Genomic DNA, 26,271 nt, shown 5'->3' on the forward strand with positions numbered 1-26,271 from the left:
GGTGTGCGTGAGAGAGAGCTGGTGTGCATGAGAGAGAGAGCGGGTGTGCATGAGGAGAGCGGGTGTGCGTGAGAGAGAGCGGGTGTGCGTGAGAGAGAGCGGGTGTGCGTGAGAGAGAGCGGGTGTGCGTGAGAGAGAGCGGGTGTGCGTGAGAGAGAGCGGGTGTGCGTGAGAGTGGGTGTGCGAGCGAGTGAGTCTATGTGTATTTAACCCTCATTGTCTCTCTTTGATATATAACACATATTTTGCTGTTGCTGCTCAGTTACTGGGGTGTGTGGTGAGTGTGTGAGAGAGAGAGTGAGAATCTATTTGACCATCACTGTCTCTGTGATATATGATGCATATTTTACTGCTCACTGCTCAGTTACTGTTGTGAGAGTGTGTGAATATGAGAGTATGTGAATATGAGAGTGTGTGTGAGAGAATGTGTCACTGTGTGTTTGGGAGTGTCTGAGTGGGAGAAATAGTCTGTGTGAGTGTGTGTGTGTTTTACCTTCATTGTCTCGGTGATATTAAACACATATTTTACTGCTCAGTTACTGGTGTGCGAGTGTGTGTTTTACCCCCACTGACCCTCTGCGATATAAAATGCATATTTAACTGCTTACTGCTCAGTGACTGGTGTGTATGTGTGTGTGTGAGAGAGAGTCTGCGAAAGAAGCAGCAAGAGTGAGAGAGAGAGACAGCGTGAGTGTGTGGGAGAGTTAGTGTTTGCAAGAGAAATAGAGTGTGAGTTTTACCCGCACTGTCTCTCCGCGATATATAATGCATATTTTTCCGCTCAGTTACTGGTGTGAGTGTGTGAATGAGATAGCGTATGAGTGTGTGAGAGACAGAATGTGTGAGAGAGAAGTAAATATGAGTTATATAGCATAAAGAGTCAGTGAGGGTAAAGACACACTCTCACTCTCAACACTCACTATCTCTCACACACACAGACCTGTAACTAAGCAGGAAGCACAAGAATATTCATTATATGTCACAGAGAGACAGTGAGGTAAAAACACACACTCATGGATAGATAGTCCCAAAAGACGTGCTGTTAGGTAATTTGGACATTCTGAATTCTCCCTCCGTGTACCCAAACAGGTGCCAGAATGTGGCGCCTAGGGAATTTTCACAGGAACTTCATTGCCGTGTTAATGGAAGCCTACTTGTGACAATAAAGATTAGAAGATAGAGTCATATTAACCTCAATGTCTCTCTGCGATATATAATGAATATTTTACAGCTTACTGCTCAGTTAATGGTGTGTGTGGGAGAGCATGAGAGAGATAGTGTGTGTGAGATGGAGGGAGTGTGGGTGAGATTTTTATCCTCACTGTCTCTCTATGATATAGACACATATTTTACAGCGTACTGCTCAGATAATGGTGTGTGTGAGTGCCAGTGTGTGTGTGGGAGACATTGAGTGGAAGTTTTATCCTCAGTGTCTCTGTGATGTATTACACATATTTTACTGCTTATGGCTCAATTCCTGGTGTGTGAGAGTGTGTGTGAGAGGGTGAGTCTGTGAGTATGTGTGAGGGATGGTGAATGTGTGTGAGAGCAACAGGGTGAAAAGTTGATGTGCTGCTGATGGGCAGCAGGGTGGCACAGTGGTTAGCACTGCTGCCTCACAGCACCAGAGGCTGGGTTTGATTCTGACCTCAGGCGCCTGTCTGTGCGGAGTTTGGGTTTCCTCCGGGTGCTCCAGTTTCCTCCCACAGTCCAAAGAAGTGTAGGTTAGGTGGATTCAATATGCTAAACTGTCCCTTGGTAGGGTTACAAGGAGATGGTGGGAGATTTGTCTTCGGGTAGCATGCTCATTCAAAAGGTCAATCCAGACACGATGGGTTGAATGGCCTCCTTCTGCACTGTAGGGTTTCTATGAGAGAGAGTGTTTTACCCCCTCCCCCCCCACCCACCCCATCTCCTTTGATACACTTCGCCCTGAGTGCTAAATCTATCTGTTTCTTAAAAAGGGCAGCACAGTAGCAATGTGGATAGCACAATTGCTTCACGGGTCCCAGGTTCGATTCCGGCTTGGGTCACTGTCTGTGCGGAGCCTGCACATCCTCCCCATATGTGCGTGGGTTTTCTCCGGGTGCTCCGGTTTCCTCCCAAAATCCAAAGATGTGCAGGTTAGGTGGATTGGCCATGATAAATTGCCCTTAGTGTCCAAAATTTCCCTTAGTGTTGGGGGGGGTTACTGGGTTATGGGGATAGGGTGGAGGTGTGGGATTAAGTAGGATGCTCTTTCCAAGAGCCGGTACAGACTCGATGGGCTGAATGGCCTCCTTCTGCACTGTAAATTCAATGATAAAAAAAAAGACCCTCACTGATTCTCTCTGATTTATAACAAATATTTTACTGCTTACAGCACACACACACTCTCTCCCTCTCACACACACACTCCAGTCACTGAGCAGTAATCAATTAAATATGCAATATATACCACAGAGATACAGCGAGGGTAAAACATGCACTCACTCTCTCACTCACACTCACTCAGTCACACAGCAGTAACTGAGCAGTAAGCTGTAAAATATGTGTTATACATCATAGAGAGACAGTGAGGGTAAAGCACACACACACATATTTTACAGCTTACTGCTCAGTTACTGCTGTGTGACTGAGTGAGTGTGAGTGAGAGAGTGAGTGCATGTTTTACCCTCACTGTATCTCTGTGATATATGTCACATATTTAATTGATTACTGCTCAGTGACTGGTGTGTGTGTGTGAGAGAGGGAGAATGTGTGTGTGAGAGAGAGAATGTGAGTGAGTGTGTATTGACCTCACAGTCTCTGTGATATACAATTAATATATTCTTGATTACTGCTCAGTTATTGATTTGTGAGTGTGTGGGAGAGACAGTGCGTGGGTGTGTGTGAGAGAGAGAGTGTGAGAGACAGAGTGTGAGTGAGTGTGTATAAACCTCTCTGTTTCTGTGTGCGATATATGACATATTTTACTGCTTAATGCTCAGTTATTGGTGTGTGTTTCACCCTCAGACTTTCTGTGATATTCACTGCATATATAGTGCTTCCTGCTGAGTTACTTGTGAGTGAGCATGTGCATGAGAAAACGTGAGTGTGTGTTTTACCCCCACTGTCTATTTATGATATATGGCATATTTTACTGCTTACTGCTCAGTTGTTGGTGTGCGAGTGTGAGTGTGTGTTTTCCACGGTAGCTGTCTGTCTCAGTTATGGGTCAAGTGTTAGGGGGAAACTTAATTTGACTCACTAACACTCTGTCTCTGTGCTTGCATTTGTAGCTGTCTGTCTCTGTTATGGGATTCTGGGTTTAATCTCCGTCTGTAATATTATTTACATTTACACGAGAAGACAGGTAATCTCAGTCTGTCCACCTCTCTGATGTGCAAGATTTTATTGTGTTTTCTGTACTTGTCAATACCTGTTTTGTGAGTTAAGGGTGAACATTCTGTTCAGTATTCATCCTCCATTATTACTTTTAGTGATAACATTGATATGTTAAATGATCTATTTCCATGTCTGTTTCATGAGAATGACACTGTACCATTATATCTGAGATTGTGTGAGATATTTGGATGGGAATTTTATATTTTGTTTTGGGAGGTGTCTCGGTAGAAGTTTATGATTAATTCGGCACTTTTCAATAAGCTGTACTATCCGACCTTTTACTTGTACCAAAGGTTCACAACTTGTGAGATGAAAGGATGGCCTGACAATTTGATAAGTGTCCCTTTGGAGAACAATTTAAATGTATCATTTTTCTGTTAATGCCTTATTCAAGTGCTTTGCTTCTGAAATATTTTAAACTAAGAAAGTTACAAAAAAGTGCCAATGGATACTTGCACATTGATTGCTGAATCTATAGCCTAATTAATACTATACTGATTACTTTACAGATGAAACGCTGTTGTCAAAAGTTGATCCAACGTTCCATGAGAGAGTAGGGGTGAATTGTGGAAAATTATCCCACCTGCCCTCTCGTGTATCTGTAAATAATATTTACATTTTCTCCAGAAGTCCAGATTTACTTGAATTTCTTCAATTGGATAAAGAGGACTGTTGGATTGGACATGTTCATCTGGGACTTGAGGTCTCTGCGAATCTGACTGCTTCTGCTCAGTGACGGTGGAGCTGATGTTGTGTTTGTGTCTCTGCAATGTTGCATTAATATTGTACTTACAGTCAGTTAGAAGGAGACGGCTGCACATTCACGTTGCTGAGGAATCATCATCACCATCTTGGAACTCATCTTTTCGTCTGTTGAACGAGGAAGAAGAAAACAAATTTCTTGTAAGTTAGGGTCAGATGAGGTCAATGATAGATCAATCCATTCTTTCAACTGATAATCAGTAAAATAAAGAAAATACTCTCCAAATCCTAACCCAGAATCAGACAAATAAGCCAGGCCCAGAAAGAGCTCTCCCTTCCCCCCGCTCACTGCAAGTCCCGGAACAAGATCGTGCTCCGCTGCGCCTCTTGCAAACAGCCCCCGATTCTCACTGAACTCCCCCCGAGTCAGTAATGATCTCTGAGCCTCTTTCCTCACACTCCCAAATGGAGGTGCTGCTGCAATGAGAACGCTGTTTCCTCGCTGACCTGGGCTCTGACATTGACATTTCCCTCAGTTTCAACAAAGCGATTCCACTCACTGACCAAATGGAGTGTGCGGGAGAGGGGCTGCGCATGCGCTCTAAATCTCGGAATGACGACAGGCAAGCGGTTACGCCGGGCATGCGCAGATCCCCAAGCAATTCCGCGTTGAGAATCAATGGGAGTATTCCCCATTTCACTGTCATCGCATAGAGAGCAAAACCTCCTACAGAGCCCGTGTTGGGGGGACTGTGTGTGTGGCTGCAAATGGCCCTGTGCCCTCGGGCTCAACCAGTCACCTTTTGTAGCTGTGTGTTTGTCCCAACAAGATATTCAATTTGCAGTCATTGCCTGCAGCTTGTTTGTTATTACACTGTCACTCAGCCCCTCAAACTCACACTTTCTGCAAACTACCATTTCACTGACTGACTTCATTTTTCATAGAAGCACACAAGTTATTTTCAAAAATATACTTTATTTATAAAATCCCTTGAAATAAACATGGTCAAACATTTCAAATTGTCATCACAATAACATCGTTTTGTACAATAATATTTACATTTTCTCCAGAGGTCCAGATTTACTTGAATTTCTTCAGTGAGATAATGAGGACATTACACACATTTCAATATTTACATTACAATTCTTCTCAAAATATTTACATCAGTCATGTTCCACCCTGTAAAGCTTCAATAATTTTAAACATTTCGTGTTAATCACACATACGAGGTGGATTTTACACAGTTACCAGCCCCTCTTTAGTGTTACTCACACAGACCCGGGGTTTTACCCGGTTACCAGCCTCTTGGTGTACATTTGCTGCAAGAACTTACACAGTGGCCTTTCCCCATTGAGCCTTGGTGCCGGGTACCCCAAGCTTGAGTGCGTCCCTCAACACGGAGTCCTGGACTTTGGAATGTGCCAGTCTGCAACACTCAGTCGAGGACAATTCTTTACCCTGGAAGATCAACAGGTTACAGGCAGACCAAAGAGAGTCTTTCACCGAGTTTATGATCCTCCAGCAGCAGTTGATGTTTGTCTCAGTGTGTCCCCCTGGGAATAGCCCGTAGAGCACAGATTCCTGTGTCACAGAGCTGCTCGGGCTGAACCTGGACAAATCCCACTGCATCTCTCAAACAAAGAACAATACAGCACAGGAGCAGGACCTTCGGCCGTCCAAACCTGTACCGGTCATGATACCAAACTTTGCCAAAACCCTCAGCACTTCCTTGTGCCGTATCCCTCTCTACCCATCCGATCCATGTGTTTGTCAAGATGATTTTTGACCGCAGTAATGCAGCTGCTTCCACAACCTCCCCTGGCAACGCGGTCCATGCTCTCCCCACTGTCTGTGTAAAAAAACCTGCCTCGCACATCCTCTGTAAACTTTACCCTGTACACCTTAAATCTATGCCCCCTGGTGACTGGCCCCTCCACCCTGGGAAAGATTGCCTGCCCATTCACTCTATCCATGCCGCTCATAATTTGGTCGGCCTTTATCAGATCACATCTCCGTCTTTCTAATGAAAACAGTCCGAGTCTATTCAGCCTCTCCATAAAGCTCACTTTCCAGACCAGGCAACAGCCTGATAAACCTCCTCTACATCCTCTCCAAAGCCTGCACAGCCTTCTGGTAAGGTGGCGACCAGAATTGTGCACAATATTCCATTTGCGTCCTTACCAAGGTTCTGTACAGCTGTAGCATAACTTGCCAGTTTTTATATTTAATGCCCCGTCCAATGAAAGCTGGCATTCCGTCTGCTTTGTTGACAACCTTGTCCACTTCCATTGCCACCTTCAAAGATCTGTGGACCTGCGTGTCCAGATCTCTCCGACTTTCTATATTCCTAAGAGTTTTGCCATTTACGGTATATTTCCCCTCTATGTTAAACCTACCAAAATGCATTACCTCCCATTTGTCCAGATTAAACTCCATTTGCCATTTCTCTGCGCAAGTCTCCATCCTTTGTATGTCCTGCTGTATCCTCTGACAATCCTCAACACTCTCTGCCGCTCCCACCAACCTTGGTGTCATCCATGAACTTTCACTCTCCAGACCTTATTTGGAAAGGCACATTCCACATGGAGGTGAGTGACCATTTCGCGCCTCCCCCCCACCCCCCCCCCCAGCCACTTCGAGGGCAGCGTGTGACGGCGTTGAGACTTCGGGAGTGCATGAAGGATCTGCCGGGAGAGTCCTGCTCACCACCAGCCAAGCTGGGGCTTGGTGCTTGTTTGAACGTTCTGGTGATGAGATGATCTGCCAGATGCCTCTGAGAGTCCGCTCAGGGGAACCATCTGACATGATCCACCGTCTCTTTTTCCCTAAGGGCCTCGAGGACATTACGTGCAGACCACTGCTTGATCGCCTTGTGGTCAGAGGTGTTTTCCTGAACAAATGTTTCCATGAGGGACAGGTGTTACGACATGGTCCAACTACCAGAGCATCCTGCGGCAATGAGGCCAGACACATCGTTCGTAACACCGGGGGCAGGTAGAACCTCAGTACGTAGTGACACTTGGTGTTTGTGTACTGGGGGTACACGCACAGCTTGATGTAGTCACACACAAAGGTGAACATCGGGGAGGCCGGCCTTGTGTATGTTTCTCCCTCCATTATCCAGAGATTTGTACATGCTGTCCCTTCTGTTTGTATATGGGTCCCTGTGATCTCCAGATGAACCTGATGATGACTCGGGTGACTGCTGCGCGCAGGACTGGGGAATGGGCCAGACCTGCGCCACGTCCAGCAACACCGAGATCCTTCCCATATAATTACTACAGTGCAGAAGGCCATTCAGTCCATCGAGTCCACAGCGACTCTCTGAAAGAGCAAACCTACCCAGGCCCACTCCCTCGCAACTCCACCTAACACACACCCCGAGACACAAAGGGTTAATTTCGCATGGCCAATCCACCGAACCTGCGTATCTTTGACTGTGGGAGGAAACCCACACAGACACAGAATGTCAGGGTCAGAGTGAACCCGGGTCCCTGGCGCTGTGAGGCAGCAGTGCTGACCACTGTCCAGCCCATCATGTTGCAGTTTATACGTGTTGTTCAGCGCGCTCTTTTCACTTCTGTTTGGAATATAAAATGTGGGTTGGAGCAGGCAGGAGGAGGAGCTGGCTGATCAAAGACATTTCACTGCTCCCTCTGTCACTCAGTCTGCTCCCCGCCTCTCTTTCTCAGTCAGGTCGGGGCGGGCTGTATAATAAAGGAAAGAGCAGCAGCTCGTCTCTCATTCAGCAGCGATTTGACTGAACAAGCATCATGTCTGGCAGAGGGAAAGGAGGCAAAGGACTGGGTAAAGGCGGAGCAAAGCGGCACCGCAAAGTGCTTCGTGATAATATCCAGGGCATCACCAAACCAGCAATCCGCCGCCTGGCTCGCCGTGGCGGCGTCAAGCGCATCTCGGGTTTGATCTATGAGGAGACTCGCGGGGTGCTGAAGGTTTTCCTGGAGAATGTGATCAGGGACGCCGTCACCTACACTGAACACGCCAAGCGCAAGACCGTCACCGCCATGGATGTGGTTTACGCTCTCAAACGCCAGGGCCGCACTCTCTATGGATTCGGCGGCTGAGGAAATCCATTTGACAATTTAACAAAACACAAAGGCTCTTTTAAGAGCCGCCCAAATCCTCACATTGAGAGCACTGACCTGAGAATGGCAGCAGCATAATGTACCGAGCAGGTTTACGAGTAAGGAGGCAGTGTAGCGTTAAAATAGACCAATATTTCCCATCATTGATCTCTCTTTTCACATTCCAAGGCGACATGAACCTGCTGTAGAGTCTGAATCACAACAGCTTTCTCCCAAGTCAGACCTGAACCGCACATAGTGAATATTGTAATGAGAGCGGGAATGAAATCTGAAACCCCATTGCACATAAATGGTCAGTTTAGGAAAGCCTGCCCGCTAAACACTGCCGTCCCCCGGTAAATACCAACCATACAGGGTAAGCTCATTCCAGCCGGAAGCCTCTGGGAAATTCTCACAAACACGGCACTAAGCTGATCGAGAACAGGTCACCCTTTTTCAGATAAAGTGAGTGGCTCTGAAAAGAGCCTTTGGGTTATTAGGTTAAAGAATGGTCGCTTCACTTCTTGCCGGCGCCAGCGCTGCTTTTCTTGGGCAGCAGCACTGCCTGGATATTAGGCAGCACCCCGCCCTGAGCGATGGTCACCCCTCCCAGCAGCTTGTTGAGCTCCTCGTCGTTGCGGACGGCCAGCTGCAGGTGCCTGGGGATGATGCGGGTCTTCTTGTTGTCCCGGGCCGCGTTGCCGGCCAGCTCGAGGATTTCAGCGGTCAGATACTCGAGCACAGCAGCCAGATAGACCGGGGCTCCGGCCCCCACACGCTGGGCATAGTTGCCCTTTCTCAGGTGCCTGTGAACACGGCCCACCGGGAACTGCAGTCCAGCCCGGGAGGAGCGAGACTTGGCCTTGGCCCGAGCTTTACCGCCGGTCTTTCCTCTTCCAGACATTGTCCCAATCTCACAAACACTTTCCCACAGAATGAGGAAACCCGCCCACATTCACTTCTCTTATAGCTTCAGGAGGAATGGCGGTGCACACATTGCTGATTGGTTATCTGAACAACATTGTGGAGCCTGGCAAAAACTGACCAATCAGATGTCTGTTTGAAGCACCAATCAGGAGACTCCACGGTGCTCAGGGCGGAAAGTTTGGGCGCCAAATGTTCCGATTCCAACCGAATATTTATTTCAAAGCTTAAAAGAGCGCGAAAAGATAAGAGATCAAATTAAACAGGGACCGTAAAACATGTGAATAAATCATTTGAGTTTTGAGTATAAGATTGTTGGATTTTCTCTCTTTCCCGAGTCCAGTTTCCCTTTATCGGTCAGTTTCTGATTTCAGGTTTTCTCTCGAACAGAACAAACCCAAAATAAATTAAAGCAAAATAATGCGGATGCTGCAAATGTGAATTAATGAGAAAATGCTGGAAAAACTCAGCATATCTGGGAGAATCTGTGGAGAGAAACGTTTAAGATCTGTAGAAGGGACATTTAGATCCGAAACGTTAACTGACTCCACAGGTTTAATCCGGCTGCTGTTTAAAACGCTCTCAGCCGTCGGCAGTGTCTAATTTAGAGCCATCTGCAAACAATAACATTTGTTCCCATTGTAGACTGCTCCCGCTTCCTCAGTGTTAAAAGTGGAGTGAGCAGTTTGGAGCTAGTGTCAGTATTGAAATGGAGTTTTCCCACCACCGGGGTGCTCCAAATAAACTGATCGATTATTGAGAGGAAACCCGAACATAAATGCAAAAGGAGGTTTTGGACTTCTATTCTCTCCAAATCCAGCTGCAGCGCCGAGTATGAACGAGTCAGAGGCCAAAGAGTCACCGAGCAGTAACTAAATGATGGGACTTTATAGACAAGACACAAAGATCGACAGGACGATAACTCGGCATTACACAGGATGTTGTTCTAGTGAAACGCTATTAAAACAGGTTTGGCTATTCACAATAGAAATAAACCAGTAATTAAAAAAATTATGGTTTGGCTGCTTTCCAGAAGTTGTGAGTGGCTCTTAAAAGAGCCGTTGGGTTTGATGAGTTTGAGAACAGTTTTACTTGGAGCTGGTGTACTTGGTCACCGCCTTTGTCCCTTCCGACACGGCGTGCTTGGCCAGTTCCCCGGGCAGCAGCAGGCGCACGGCGGTCTGGATCTCCCGGGAGCTGATGGTGTGGCGCTTGTTGTAATGGGCCAGGCGGGAAGCCTCACCCGCGATGCGCTCGAAAATATCGCTGACGAACGAGTTCATGATGCTCATGGCCTTGGAGGAGATGCCGGTGTCGGGATGAACCTGCTTCATTACTTTGTAGATGTAGATGGAGTAACTCTCCTTCCTCGACCTTCGCCGCTTCTTACCGCCCTTTACTGCCGGTTTCTTAATGACTTTCTTGGCTCCCTTCTTGGAAGCTGGTTTCGATGTTGGTTTCTTCTCGTCAGCCATCGTCAATATCACCCAGAAATAAAGCAAACCCCTTCCGAGCGCTGATTAAATAGACAGAGCCTCACATCTATGCTAATGAGGAATGGGGAAAGGAATGATTGTGATTGGACATTGTGAGCATGAGGACAACCAGTTATGTTCCGTTTATTTGACTGGATATAAAAACAGACGAATCAGAATTAGGATTTTGCACCAATCATAAACCTCAGATTACAATCATATTACAGTACGAAGTCTTACAACACCAGGTTAAAGTCCATCAGGTTTGTTTCCATGTCACTAGCTTTCGGAGCGCTGCTCCTTCCTCCGGTGTACTCACTCTCTGATACAGTGTGTGTGTGGGATTTACTCTCTCTGATACAGTGTGTGAGTGTGGGATTTACTCACTCTGATACAGTGTGTGAGTGTGGGATTTACTCACTCTCTGATACAGTGTGAGTGTGAGTATTACTCTAGCTGAGGCCTAACCAATGTTTTATACAGTTCCTGCATAACCTGCCTTTTCTTAAACTCTGTGCCTCGGCGAATAGAGACAAGGATACCATCGGCCCGGAGGTTTCAAGCTCAGGGTCGTGACCTGTGGGTGGATCTCGGGAAGGTTTCAGGAGGGTGGTAGTTATCCAGATCGCGGAAGGAATGGCCAATGGTCACGACTAGTGTTTACAAATGCCAACCATGATGGACGTTTGAGATTGTCGGCCATTCCGCGCATGCGTCTCTTATCAAGTAGTGCGCAGGTCCGGAGCCCAGCAAGTTGGACTGGCTCCTCCTGATGTCAGTGCGTTGTCCCGGGCCTGTTTTGTTCAGCAAATTCTGGAGTCCTCCCACCGGAGGCGGCGCCAGAGAGCAGGTCACACGACCCGTATGCTGACATCACGTGTTCTGGGGCCGAGTGAGATTCCTCCATTTTGCAGCTGCCAGCAGTGCTGGAGTGAACTCCAGGGCCTCTGGTGAACAACCCATGAAGAAGCTGAAAACAGGAACAAAGCAGCACAACGATGATTATTTGAGGGGTGGGTTTATAAATTGTGCCACTGCAATCAGGAGTCAAATTTCCTGGGTGTTACATGCAGGGAATTACTGGCAAATGAATGTTTAAAACCCTCAAAATGTCAAAGACGTTTGAAGAGTAAGCAGGGCGAGTTCCAGGACAAACCTCTGTAATTTTTTTCAACGGATGCAGTGAGATCTTCAATCATCAGCTGAAGTCATTATCAGAAATGTAACATTGAATAACAAAGCAAGTGAGATCGTGGGGACCAAGCAGGCTCACCTGTCACATTAAAGGCAAGTGAAAATGGTGTGTGTGTGTGAGAGAGAGTGGGTGTGTGTGAGAGAGAGTGGGTGTGTGTGAGAGAGAGTGGGTGAGTGTGAGAGAGAGTGTGTGTGTGTGAGAGAGTGGGGGTGTGTGTGAGAGAGTGGGTGTGTGTGAGAGAGAGTGGGTGCATGTGAGAGAGAGTGGGTGGGTGTGAGAGAGTGGGTGTGTGTGAGAGAGAGTGGGTGTGTGTGGAGAGCGGGTGGGTGTGAGAGAGAGTGGGTGGGTGTGAGAGAGAGTGGGTGTGTGTGTGAGAGAGAGTGGGTGTGTGTTTGGGAGAGAGTGGGTGTGTGTGAGAGAGTGGGTGTGTGTGAGAGAGAGTGGGTGTGTGAGAGAGAGTGGGTGTGTGTGAGAGAGTGGGTGTGTGTGAGAGAGAGTGGGTGGGTGTGAGAGAGAGTGGGTGGGTGTGAGAGAGTGGGAGTGTGTGAGAGAGAGTGGGTGTGTGCGGAGAGTGGGTGTGTGTGAGAGAGAGTGGGTGGGTGTGAGAGAGAGTGGGTGTGTGTGTGAGAGAGAGTGGGTGTGTGTTTGTGAGAGAGTGGGTGTGTGTGAGAGAGTGGGTGTGTGTGAGAGAGAGTGGGTGTGTGTGAGAGAGTGGGTGTGTGTGAGAGAGAGTGGGTGTGTGTGAGAGAGAGTGGGTGTGTGTGAGAGAGAGTGGGTGTGTGTGAGAGAGAGTGGGTGTGTGTGCGAGAAAGAGTGGGTGTGTGTGAGAGAGTGGTTGTGTGTGAGATAGAGTGGGTGTGTGTGAGAGAGAGTGGGTGGGTGTGAGAGAGAGTGGGTGGGTGTGAGAGAGTGGGTGTGGGTGTGAGAGAGTGGGTGGGTGTGTGTGGAGAGTGGGTGTGTGTGAGAGAGAGTGGGTGGGTGTGAGAGAGAGTGGGTGTGTGTGTGAGAGAGAGTGGGTGTGTGTGAGAGAGAGTGGGTGTGTGTGCGAGAGAGAGTGGGAGTGTGTGAGAAAGAGTGGGTGTGTGTGAGAGAGTGGGTGTGTGTGAGAGAGTGGGTGTGTGTGAGAGAGAGTGGGTGTGTGTGGAGAGTGGGTGTGTGTGAGAGAGTGGGTGGGTGTGAGAGAGTGGGTGGGTGTGAGAGAGAGTGGGTGGGTGTGAGAGAGAGTGGGTGTGTGTAAGAGAGAGTGGGTGTGTGAGAGAGTGTGTGTGTGTGTGAGAGAGAGAGTGGGTGTGTGTTTGTGAGAGAGTGGGTATGTGTGAGAGAGAGAGGGGATGTGTGTGTGTGAGAGAGAGTGCCTGTGTGTGAGAGAGAGTGGGTGTGTGTGAGAGAGTGGGTGTGTGTGAGAGAGAGTGGGTGTGTGAGAGAGAGTGGGTGTGTGTGAGAGAGAGTGGGTGTGTGTGAGAGAGAGTGGGTGTGTGTGAGAGAGAGTGGGTGTGTGTGAGAGAGAGTGGGTGTGTGTAGAGAGAGTGGGTGTGTGTGAGAGAGTGGATGTGAGTGTGTGTGTGTGAGAGTGCATGTGTGTGAGAGAGTGTGTGTGTGTGTGAGAGAGTGGGTGTGCGTGAGAGAGACTGGGTGCGTGAGAGAGAGACTGGGTGCATGTGAGAGAGAGTGGGTGTGTGTGAGAGAGAGTGGGTGTGTGAGAGAGAGAGTGGGTGTGTGAGAGAGAGTGGGTGTGTGCGAGAGGGTTGGTGTGTGAGAGAGAGAGAGTGGATGTGTGTGTGAGTGTGTTTGTGAGAGAGTGGGTGTGTGTGAGAGAGTGCGTGTGTGAGCGAGTGAGCCTCTGTATTTTACATTGTCACTCTTTGATATGTAACAAATATTTTACTCTTGCTGCTCTGTTACTGGGGTGTGTGTGTCTGTGAGAGAGAGAGTGTGTTTTACCATCACGGTCTCTGTGATATATGATGCATATTTTACTGCTTACTGCTCAGTTACTGTTGTGTCAAAGAGTGTGTGAATATCAAAGTTTGTGAATATGTGAGTGTGTGTGAGGAAGTGTGTGCGAGGGAATGTGTCACTATGTCTGCAAGAGTGTATGAGTGTGAGAAATAGTCTGCGTGAGTTTGTATGTGTTTTACCTTCATTGTCTCTGTGATATTTCACACATATTTTACTGCTCAGTTACTGGTGTGCGAGTGTGTTTATCCTCACTATCTGGCTATCATATATAATATATTTTACTGCTTACTGCTCAGTTACTTCAGTGTGAGAGTGGCGAGAGTGTGTTTTACCCTCACTGTCCCTCTGCGATATATAACACATATTGAACTGCTTACTGCTCAGTGACTGGTGTGTCCATGTGTGAGGCAGTCTGAGAGAGAGGGACTAGGAGTGTGAGAGAATGAGTGTGTGTGAGAGTTAGTGTTTGCCAGAGAAATAGTGAGTGTGTGTCACACTGTCTCTCATTGTCCCTCTATGATATATAAAGCATATTTTACCACTCAGTTACTGGTGTGTGTGTGTGTGTGTGAAGAGAGAGTGTATGAGTGTGTGTGAAAGAGAATGTGTGAGAGAGAGTGAAATACGAGTTATATAGCACAGAGACAGTGAGGGTTAACACAAACTTACACTCTCTCTCTCACACGATCTCTCATACACACGCACTCTCTCTCTCTCTCTCACACACCAGTTACTGAGCAATAAGCAGTAGAATATTCAATATATATCGCAGAGAGACAGTGGTTACTATCACAGAGGTTACCACACACACTCATAGGTCGATTGTCCCGAAAGACGAGTTGTTAGGTAATTTGGACATTCTGAATTCTCCCTCCCTGTACCCAAACAGGCGCCAGAATGTGGTGACGAGGGGCTTTTCACAGAAACTTCATTGCAGTGTTAATGTAAGCCTACTTGTGACAATAAAGATTATTATAAGACAGAGTCATAGTCTATCTATGACTCTATCTGTGTGTATGTGTTAACTTCACTGTCTCTCTGTGATATATAATGAATATTTTACTGCTTACTGCTGTGTGGGTGTGTGAGTGAGACAGTGTGTTTGGGAGTGAGACAGTGTGTTTGGGAGTGTGTGTGTGAGTGAGACAGTGTGTTTGGGAGTGTGTGTGTGAGTGATACAGTGTGTTTGGGAGTGATACCGTGTGTTTGGGAGTGTGTTTGTGAGTGAGACAGTGTGTATGGGAGTGTGTGTGTGAGTGAGACAGTGTGTTTGGCAGTGTGTGTGTGAGAGTGAGACAGTGTGTTTGGGAGTGAGACAGTGTGTTTGGGAGTGTGTTTGGGAGTGAGTGTGTGAATGAGACAGTGTGTTTGGGAGTGTGTGTGTGAGTGAGACAGTGTGTTTGGGAGTGTGTGTGAGTGAGACAGTGTGTTTGGGAGTGTGTGTGAGTGAGACAGTGTGTTTTGGGAGTGTGTGTGTGAGTGAGACAATGTGTTTGGGAGTGTGTGTGTGAGTGAGACAGTGTTTTTGGGAGTGTGTGTGTGAGTGAGACAGTGTGTTTGGGAGTGTGTGTGAGTGAGACAGTGTGATTGGGAGTGTGTGTGTGAGTGAGACAGTGTGTTTTGGAGTGTGTGTGTGAGTGAGACAATGTGTGTGTGAGTGAGACAGTGTGTTTGGGACTGTGTGTGTGAGTGAGACAGTGTGTTTGGGAGTGTGTGTGAGTGAGACTGTGTGTTTGGGTGTGTGTGTGTGAATGAGACAGTGTGTTTGGGAGTGTGTGTGTGAGTTTTACCCTCACAATGTATCTGTGATATATAACACATATTTTATTCTTACAGGTGTGTGTGAGTTTTACCCTCACTATGTATCTGTGATATATAACACATATTTTACTCTTACAGGTGTGAGTGTGTTTTACCCTCACTCTGTATCTGCGATATATAACACATATTTTACTCTTACAGGTGTGTGTGTTTTACCCTCACTATGTATCTGTGATATATAACACATATTTTACTCTTACAGGTGTGTGTGAGTTTTACCCTTACTATGTATCTGTGATATATAACACATATTTTACTCTTACAGGAGTCTGTGTGTTTTATCCTCACTATGTGTCTGTGATATATAACACATATTTTACTCTTACAGGTGTGTGTGTGTTTTACCCTCACTGTGTATCTGTGATATATAACACATAATTTACTCTTACAGGTGTGTGTGTATGTTTTACCCTCACTATGTATCTGTGATATATAACACATATTTTACTCTTACAGGTGTGTGTGTGTTTTTTTCTCACTATGTATCTGTGATTATATAACACATATTTTACTCTTAAAGGTGTGTGTGTGTTTTACCCTCACTATTTATCTGTGATATAGAACACATATTTTACTCTTACAGGTGTGTGCGTGAGTTTTACCCTCGCTATGTATCTGTGATATATAACACATATTTTACTCTTACAGGTGTGTGTGTTTTTCCCTCACTATGTATCTGTGATATATAGCCCATATTTTACTCTTACAGGTGTGTGTGTGTGTTTTACCCTCACTATATATCTGTGATATATAACACATATTTTACTCTTACAGGTGTGTGTGAGTTTTACCCTCACTGTGTATCTGTGATATATAACACATATTTTACTCTTACAGGTGTGTGTGTGTGTTTTACCCTCACTATGTATCTGTGATATATAACACAAATTTTACTCTTACAGGTGTGTGTGTGTGTTTTACCCTCACTATGTATCTGTGATATATAACACATATTTTACTCTTACAGGTGTGTGTGTGTGTTTTACCCTCACTATGTATCTGTGATTATATAACACATATTTTACTCTTACAGGTGTGTGTGTGTTTTACCCTCACTATGTATCTGTGATATATAACACATATTTTACTCTTACAGGTGTGTGTGAGTTTTACCCTTACTATGTGTCTGTGATATATAACACATATTTTACTCTTACAGGATTCTGTGTGTTTTACCCTCACTATGTATGTGTGATATATAACACATAATTTACTCTTACAGGTGTGTGTGTGTTTGTTTTACCCTCACTATGTATCTGTGATATATAACACATATTTTACTCTTACAGGTGTGTGTGTGTTTTACCCTCACTATGTATCTGTGATATATAACACATATTTTACTCTTACAGGTGTGTGTGTGTTTTACCCTCACTATGTATCTGTGATACATAGCACATATTTTACTCTTACAGGTGTGTGTGTGTGTGTTTTACCCTCACTATGTATCTGTGATATATAACACATATTTTACTCTTACAGGTGTGTGTGTTTTACCCTCACTATGTATCTGTGATATATAATGCCTATTTTACTCTTACAGGTGTGTGTGTGTGTTTAATGCTCACTATGTATCTGTGATATATAACACATATTTTACTCTTACAGGTGTGTGTGTGTTTTACCCTCACTATGTATCTGTGATATATAACACATATTTTCTCTTACAGGTGTGTGTGTGTTTTACCCTCACTATGTATCTGTGATATATAACGCATATTTTACTCTTACAGGTGTGTGTGTGTGTTTAATGCTCACTATGTATCTGTGATATATAACACATATTTTACTCTTACAGGTGTGTGTGTGTTTTACCCTCACTGTGTATCTGTGATATATAACACATATTTTACTCTTACAGGTGTGTGTGTGTTGTACCCTCACTATGTATCTGTGATATATAACACATATTTTACTCTTAAAGGTGTGTGTGTGTTTTACTCTCACTATGTATCTCTGATTATATAACACATAATTTACTCTTACAGGTGTGTGTGTGTGTGTTTTACCCTCACTATGTATCTGTGATATATAAAACTTATTTAACTGCTTACTGCTCAGTGACTGGTATGTGTGTGAGTGAGAGTGACTGAGTGTGTGTGAGAGAGGAAACATCTGTGTGTGAGAGAGAGTGTAAGTGTGTGTGACAGTCGTGCGAGTGTGTGTATTGCCCTCATTGTTTCTCTGTGATATGTAACAAATATTATACAGCGTACTGCTCAGTTAATAGTGTGTGTGTGAGTGAGATAGTGTGTGTGAGTGAGTGAGTGTGTGAGAGGGAGTGAGATAGTGTGAGAGAGAGGCAGGGAGTGATTGTGTGTGTGTGAGAGGGAGTGAGTGTGAGTTAGATAGTGTGTGTAAGTGAGAGTTTGTGAGTGACTGTCTGTGATATATACCACACATTTTACTGTCTACTGCTCAGTTATTGGTGTGTGAGTCAGTGTGAGAGTTTGTGTGAGAGTGTGCATGTGTGTGTGTGAAAGAGAGTGTGTAAGTTTGTGTTTTACCCTCACTGTCTTTCTCTGATGTATTACACATATTTTACTGCTTATGGCCTAGTTCCTGGTGTGAGAGTGTGTGTGTGTGTGAGAGAATGTGTGAGCGAGAGTGAGTGAGTGTGTGTGTGAGGGAGAGTCTGTGTGAGGGCTAATGAGTGTATGTGTGTGTGAGAGCAATAGAGTGAAAAGTGGATGTGCTGCTGATAGGCAGCAGGGTGGCACGGTGGTTAGCACTGCTGCCTCACAGCATCAGAGACCTGGGTTTGATTCCGACCTCGGCGACTGTGCGGAGTTTGTACATTCTTCCCGTGTCTGTTTGGGTTTCCTCCGGGTGCTCCGGTTCCCTCCCACAGTCCAAAGATATGCAGGTTACGGGGGTTTGGATATGCTGAACTGACCCTCGGTGGGGTGACAAGGAGGGGGTGTGAGATTGGTCTTAGCGTGGCGTGCTCATTCAGAGGGTCAATGCAGACACAATGGGTTGAATGGCCTCCTTCTGCACTGTAGGGTTTCTGTGAGAGAGAGAGTGTTTGTGAGTGTGTGAAAGAGACAGTGTGTGTGTGTTTTACCCTCACTGTTTTTCTCTGATATATAACAAATATTTCACTGCTTACTGCTCAGTTACTGCTGTGTGTCTGTCTGAGTGAGCAAGTGAGTGAGAGAGTGAGTGCATGTTTTACCCTCACTGTATCTCTGTGACATATGTCACATATTTAATTGCTTACTGCTCAGTGACTGGTGTGTGTGTGTGAGAGAGAGTGTGTATGTGGGAGAGTGTGAGTGAGTGTGTGTGTATTAACCTCTGTGATATACAATTTATATTTTCACAGAATTTACAGTGCAGAAGGAGGCCATTCGGCCCATCGAGTCTGCACCGGCTCTTGGAAAGAGCACCCTACCCAAGATCCACACCTTCACCCTATCCCGATAACCCAGTAACCCCACCCAACACTAACGGCAATTTTATTGATTACTGCTGTGTTCTGGATTTGTGAGTGAGTGTGGGAGAGACAGTGCATGGATGTGTGAGAGAGAGAGAGAAAGTGTATGAGAGACAGAGTGTGAGTGAGTGTGTACAAACCTCACTGTTACTCTGTGCTCTATATAACATATATTTTACTGCTTCAGTGATTGGTGTGTGTGTGTGTGTTTCCCCCTCAGACACTCAGCGATATATAATGCATATGTAATGCTTACTGCTAAGTTACCTGTGAGTGATCATGTGCATGAGAAAATGTGAGTGTATATGATATATGGCATATTTTACTGCTTACTGCTCAGTTGTTGGTGTGCGAGTGTGAGAGTGTGTTTTCCACTGCAGCTGTCTGTCTCTGTTATGGGTCAAGTGTTAGGGAAAAATCTATTTGATTCTGTAACTCTGTCTCTGTTCTGTGTGCTTGCATTTGTAGCTGTCTGTCTCTGTTATGGGATTCTGGGTTTAATCTCTACCTGTCCACCTCTCTGATGTGCGTGATTTTATTGTGTTTTCTGTACTTGTCAATATCTGTTCTGTGAATTAATGGTGAACTTTCTGTTCAATATTGATCTTCCATTATTACTTTTAGTGACAAAATTGATATAACAAATGATTTGTATCCACGTCCGTTTCCTACTTGTGACAATAAGCGATTATTATTATTATGTATTTTGACCTAAGAAAGTTGTAAAAAAGTGCAAATGGATTGCATCCACATTGATTGCTGAATCTGCAGCCACATTAACACTGTGCTGATTACTTTACAGATGAAACGCTGTTAACACAAGTTGTCCAACGATCCATGATATGGAGGGGGGGGGGGTGAATTGTGGAAAATTACCCCACCTGCCCTCTCGTGTATCACTGTTGGATTGGACATATTTATCTGGGACTTGAGGTCAATGTGAGTCTGACTGCTTCTTTTCTCTGTGACGGTGGAGCTGATGTTGTGTCTGTGTCTCTGCAATGTTGGATTAATATTGTACTTACTGTCAGTTAGAAGGAGATGGCAGCACATAAATTTTGCTGAGGAATCATCATCTTGTTCTTGGAACTCATTTCTTCATCTGTTGAACTAGGGGGAAGAAAGCATATCTCTTGTAAATCAGGGTCAAATGAGGCCAATGATAAATCAATCTATTCTTTCAACTGATAATCACAGAATTTACAGTGCAGAAGGAGGCCATTCGGTCCATCGAGCCCATCTTTGTAAAGAGCATCTCACGCCTCCACCCTAACCCAGTAATCCATGCCTCCACCCTAACCCAGTAACCCATGCCTCCACCCTAACCCAGTAACCCATGCCTCCACCCTAACCCAGTAACCCCAACTAACCTTTTTGGACACTAAGTGCAATTTATTAGGGCCAATCCACCTAACCTGCACATCTTAGGACTGTGGGAGGAAACCGGAGCACCCGGAGGAAACCCACACAGATACGGGGAGAACGTGCAGACTCCGCAGATAGCAACACAAGCCTGGAAATCGAACCTGGTACCATAGAGCTGCGAAGCAGCCGTGCTAACCACTATGCTACCTTGCTGCCCCTAATCAGTAAAAGAAAGAAAATACTCTCCAAATCCTAACCCAGAATCAGACAAATAAGCCAGGCCCAGAAAGAGCTCTCCCTTCCCCCCGGCTCACTCCAAGTCCCGGAACAAGATCGTGCTCCGCTGCGCCTCTTGCAAACAGCCCCCGATTCTCCCTGAACTCCCCCCGAGTCAGTAATGATCTCTGAGCCTCTTTGCTCACACTCCCAAATGGATGTGCTGCTGCAATGAGAACGCTGTTTCCTCGCTGACCTGGGCCCTGACATTGACATTTCACTCAGTTTCAACAAAGCGATTCCACTCACTGACCAAATGGAGTGTGTGGGGGAGGGGCTGCGCATGCGCCCCTAATCTCAGAATGATGTGGAGATGCCGGCGTTGGACTGGGGTGAGTACAGTAAGAAGTCTGACAACACCAGGTTAAAGTCCAACAGGTTTGTTTCGATGTCACTAGCTTTCAGAGCACTGCTCCTTCTTCAGGTGAATGAAGAGATATGTTCCAGAAATATAAATAGAGACAGATTCAAAGATGCCAGACAATGCTTGGAATGTGACCATTAGCAGGTGATTAAATCTTTACAGATCCAGAGATGGGGTAACCCCAGGTTAAGGAGGTGTGAATTGTCTCAAACCAGGACAGTTGGTAGGATTTTGCGGGCCAGATGGTGGGGGATGAATGTAATGTGACATGAATCCCAGGTATTACATTCACCCCCCACCATCTGGCCTGCAAAATCCTACCAACAGTCCTGGCTTGACATAATTCACACCTCCTTAACCTGGGGTTACCCCATCTCTGGATCTGTAAAGATTTAATCACCTGCTAATGCTCGCATTCCAAGCATTGTCTGGCATCTTTGAATCTGTCTATATATATGTTTCTGGAACATACCTCTTCATTCACCTGAGGAAGGAGCAGCGCACCGAAAGCTAGTGACATCGAAACAAACCTGTTGGACTTTAACCTGGTGTTGTAAGACTTCTTACTGTGCTCACCCCAGTCCAACGCCGGCATCTCCACATCACGACTAGCAGGGGCGGGGTTACACCGGGCATGCGCACATCCCCGCAGCAATCCCGCATTGAGAATCAATGGGAACATTCCCCATTTCATAGTCACCACACGTGGAGCAAAACCTCCTCTCGAGCCCGTGTTGGGGGGACCGTGTGTGTGGCTGCAAGTGGCCCTGCGCCCTAGGGCTCAACCAATCACCTTTATAGCTGTGTGTTTGTCCCAATGAGAGATTCAATTTGCAGTCATTGCCTGCAGCTTGTTTGTTATTACACTGTCACTCAGCCCCTCAAACTCACACTTTCTGCAAACTACCTTTCCACTGATTTACTTCATTTTCCTGAGAACCATAGAATTACCACATTGCAGAAGGAGGCAATCTGGCCCATCGAGTCTGCACTGACACTCAGAAAGAGCAGCCCACCTAGGACCACTCCCCACCCGACCACCATAAATCTGCATCCCTACGTAATCTACACACCCTTTGATACAAAGCGGTAATTCAGCATCGCCAATCCATCTAACCTGCACATCTTTGGCTTGTGGGAGAAAAACAGAGCACCCGGAGGAAATCTACACAGACACAGGCAGAATATGCAAACTCCACACAGACAGTCACCCAACGCTGGAATTGAACCAGGATCCCTGGCACAGTGAGGCAGCAGTGAAACCAATGTTCCCCTTCCAAATGTATTCACTCCCCTGGTTCACTCGCTCTCCAGGTTTACTCGCTATCCAGGTTCACTCACTCCCCTGGTTCACTCACTCCCCTGGTTCACTCACTCCCCTGGTTCACTCACTCCCCTGGTTCACTCACTCCCCTGGTTCACTCACTCCCCTGATTCACTCACTCTCCTGGTTTACTCACACCCCTGGTTCACTCGCTCCCCTGGTTCACTCACTCTCCTGGTTCACTCGCTCCCCTGGTTCACTCGCTCTCCTGGTTCACTCGCTCTCCTGGTTCACTCACTCCCCTGGTTCACTCACTCCCCTGGTTCACTCACTCCCCTGATTCACTCACTCTCCTGGTTTACTCACACCCCTGGTTCACTCCCTCCCCTGGTTCACTCACTCTCCTGGTTCACTCACTTCCCTGGTTCACTCACTCTCCTGGTTCACTCATTCCCCTGGTTCACTCACTCTCCTGGTTCACTCTCTCCCCAGATTCACTCACTTTCCTGGTTCACTCACTCCCCTGGTTCACTCTCTCCCTGGTTCACTCACTCCCCTGGTTCACTCCAAGATCGATACCGGCAGCCATCAGCAGAACAAAACACCATCCATCTGCATATTAATGAGCAATCCCCGGGAACAATGAGCAACATTTAGACACATGAAGCCAAACCAGACTCTTTGGCGCCAGCAGAAGCCTACACAATGGGAGGTGAACGACTACCTCAGGACTGCCCATCGATCAGGGAACCGCTCCAGCATTGGAGAAAATCGAACCAAGTGATTGGGACAAAGTCCAATCACTTGGAACCAGGTACAGGGTCCACCCCGAAAGGCGGGAAGCCCCTGGGGACTATAAGAATCAAGCTCAAGTTCAAATCGCCCCTCTGCTTGACCGGGTCACTCAGCAACACGAACCAACCCTCGACAGTTACCGGTCCAGCCACCGCTGATATCTAGTAAGTCTTACTTCAACGCTCGCTACGAGATAGGCGCTCCGAGCTACCAATCTGTACCAACTTCGAATCCCCAGGCTCAGAACACGAACCAAAGGCCATTTGTTTCCCTGACCTGGTGGGCCAGTTCCAAGTTAAGTATTGGCCTGTTAGTCGTAGAAGTAGCTCACACGGAGAATTTATACATGAGTAGTGATTACTGTGTATAATAAATGTGCTTTGATTTAAATCTTACTAAGCGGTGTATTGGATTATTGATCATTACTCGGACTTGAACCACATGGCGGTATCAGAAAGATACCTGGCGACTCAAGAGCAAAGGTGATAAAAAAGAGCAATTAAACTAAGGCAAAAGTTAGCAACAGCCCTCACTGTGAACACTGGACACAGTGATAACACGTGTAACACTGGCCCTCACTGTGAACACTGGACACAGTGATAACACGTGTAACACTGGCCCTCACTGTGAACACTGGACACAGTGATAACACGTGTAACACTGGCTCTCGCTGTGAACACAGCTGCCGTGTTGTGGGTGAAACGGTCACTGTCCCTCCTCCACACAGAAAGTCCAGGTCTATCAGATCATCTTTATTTTTAAAATTTGCTGTTTGGATCAGAATGGTCAGAATCTGTGTCACTGTGAAAAGCTCCACTCTCAGAGGGGGTGGGATTATTCTTTAACTGGGGGTCCCTGCTTGTTGAGTTTGCGGTTCAGTGTTACCGGGCAGTGCAGGAGGATAACATTAAACCGGAAAATCTCCACTGATAGAGAGGAGATCAATTGTATTTTCACCTTCAAGGGAGGTGTGTCATCAATGAATTTAGATTTTAAAATATGACTGGCTGCTGCCGGGTATTTAGGTAAACAGAAAATAGGGAGCAGAAAACTCAGAGAGTTGAACAGTAATTAAGACACGGGTTGGGAACAAGTGTTGAGAAGAGGGAGAATTCTGCCCTGGGAAATGTCATTTCCAGACCTTGTGTGTGGATGTGAATATTGTGGAAGAGAGAGTGTGTGAAAGGGGCGGGCCAAACAGGAGAAACCAACTGTGTTTGTGTGTCCGCTCTGACCAGGAGATCTCCCAATCCCTCTGGGACTAAATGAAAATATTTTTCATTCCAACAATCCCCCTGTTCCCCTCCTACTTTTCCAAGATGGATTTCAGGGCAGTTTCGATGCTGCTTTCCAGATTTCTGTGGAAAGGTTGGGAAAATGAGAGCGATCGGGTGAGAGAGCGCGAACAGTGCATCAGTAAAACGGGGTTAAATGCAAAATGGAGCCTTCAAATCGCGTTAAACCTTTTCTACAGCAAACATGAGAGTGTGAGAGACAGGAAGGAATTATCCTGGGACACTGTGGAGCTGGAATTTGAGTGGAATTGGAGAGTTTGGGACGAGAGAAAAACACAGAGAGCAGCAGCAGCCTGGAGCTGAGAGCAGGTTGTCTCCGCCCCGTCCGCTCGCTGCCTTTAAGTTGCTCAGTGCCGCCACCAGAGGCTTCATTTCTCACCCACATTGACGGAGAGATTTTGTGCAGAGTCTCGGACATGAGCGATAGTGCAGCCGCCGAAACGGCTCCTCCAGCCGCCGCCCCAGTCAAGGCTGTCAAGAAGCAGAAGGCGGTTCCCCGGAAGAAACAAGAAGGTCCCGGGCTGGGCGAGCTGATCCTCCAGATTGTGGCGGAAAGCGGCGATCGCAAGGGGGCTTCCTTACAGGCCATAAAGAAGGCGCTGCGGAGCAAAGGGGTCGATGTGGATAAACGGGGGGCCCAGATCAAGCAAAGTGTCAGGAGGAGTGTGGACAACGGCAGCTTGGCTCAGGTCAAGGGCACGGGCGCCTCCGGCTCCTTCAAGATCGTTAAGAAGACAACCGGGGGGAAAGTGAGAAAGACCGGAGCAGGCCAGAAACCTTCAGTGAAGAAAACAGCAGCCAAGAAATCTCCCAAAAAAACAGCAGCCAAGAAATCTCCCAAGAAACCAGCAACCAAGAAATCTCCCAAGAAACCAGCAGCCAAGAAATCTCCCAAGAAACCAGCAACCAAGAAATCTCCCAAGAAACCAGCAGCCAAGAAGGCGGCAACTCCCAAAAAGAGCGCGAAGAAAGCAGCCCCGAAGAAAAAGTCACTTGTGAAAAAGACCACGGGCAGAATAAATCCGACCCAATTGAAGGCCAAGCCCAAAGTGAAATCAGCAACGGCTAAGAAACCAGCAAAGAAGTGAAAGAAGGCGAGCAAATTGTAAACCTCTGAACCCAAAGGCTCTTCTCAGAGCCACCCACATCTCTCAGGAAAGAGCTGATCCCCCGACCAATGAATCGCTGTCCCGGTGCTGGGAGCAGATTTCAGACAGAAATGTCAATCCAGTATTGCCGCTCACTCGCTGACATGCTCTGCACCGGGCCTCTCCCCCCACTCTGCACTAAAACACAGGGATGTTGCTGCCTCTTCCTAAACGGGGATGTGTCCGGGGGAACAGTCACAGTTTGTGTTAGTTTCATTATTCACAGATTCAGGGGAGAGTCTGTAAAAGAGTTAACATGGCGGAGAAATCCCGCCTCACAACTTAAACACTATATCAGCTGGAAGGGGTGTTAGTAAAATTCCCAACCGTCTGGGAGAGGAGTTGTGGAGATGGAATCGGAGCTGGGGTTGAAATGGGAGCAGATAGTTGGGCTGGGTCTTCAAAGGAGTGAACTGAGGCGGGAATATTACTGACAAGTCTGGATTTAATAGATCCGCGTTTCTAACTAGCTGCTGTCTGATGTTGCAGTTTGTACGTGTTGTTCAGCGCCCTCTTTTCACTTCTGTTTGGAATATAAAATGTGGGTTGGAGCAGGCAGGAGGAGGAGCTGGATGATCAAAGACATTTCACTGCTCTGTCTGTCACTCAGTCCGCTCCCCGCCTCTCTCCCTGACTCAGTCAGGTCGGGGCGGACTGGATAATAAATGAATGGAAGGACTTGGTTTCACGCGTCATAAATGAGATACCACGATTTTGTTAAAGTTTGTACTGTTATAACAGGAACTCCTTTCCTATCACTGATTTCTCTTTTCACATTATAAGGCGACATTGATGTG

The 26,271-nt window shown here is 46.5% G+C and overlaps 1 protein-coding gene across 2 annotated transcripts in view; it reads right to left on the reverse strand.

The window, feature by feature from the left end:
- LOC140400035 (histone H2B-like) overlaps positions 1–26,271 on the reverse strand; it is a 92,934-nt gene that overhangs the window by 27,080 nt on the left and 39,583 nt on the right. Inside the window, exons 1-2 of one of the 2 annotated variants that reach the window (XR_011937991.1) lie at positions 4,576–4,641; positions 4,160–4,236 (exon numbers count right to left, since the gene is read on the reverse strand). The gene's annotated coding sequence lies outside the window, so the exon portion shown is untranslated. Of the gene's footprint in view, positions 1–4,159; positions 4,237–4,575; positions 4,642–19,992; positions 20,078–26,271 lie in introns of those variants that run through there. The other variant, XM_072489519.1, reaches the window with a different exon arrangement.

This window comes from Scyliorhinus torazame, chromosome 24 (genome assembly GCF_047496885.1).
Source record: "Scyliorhinus torazame isolate Kashiwa2021f chromosome 24, sScyTor2.1, whole genome shotgun sequence".
NCBI classification, from domain to species: domain Eukaryota; kingdom Metazoa; phylum Chordata; class Chondrichthyes; order Carcharhiniformes; family Scyliorhinidae; genus Scyliorhinus; species Scyliorhinus torazame.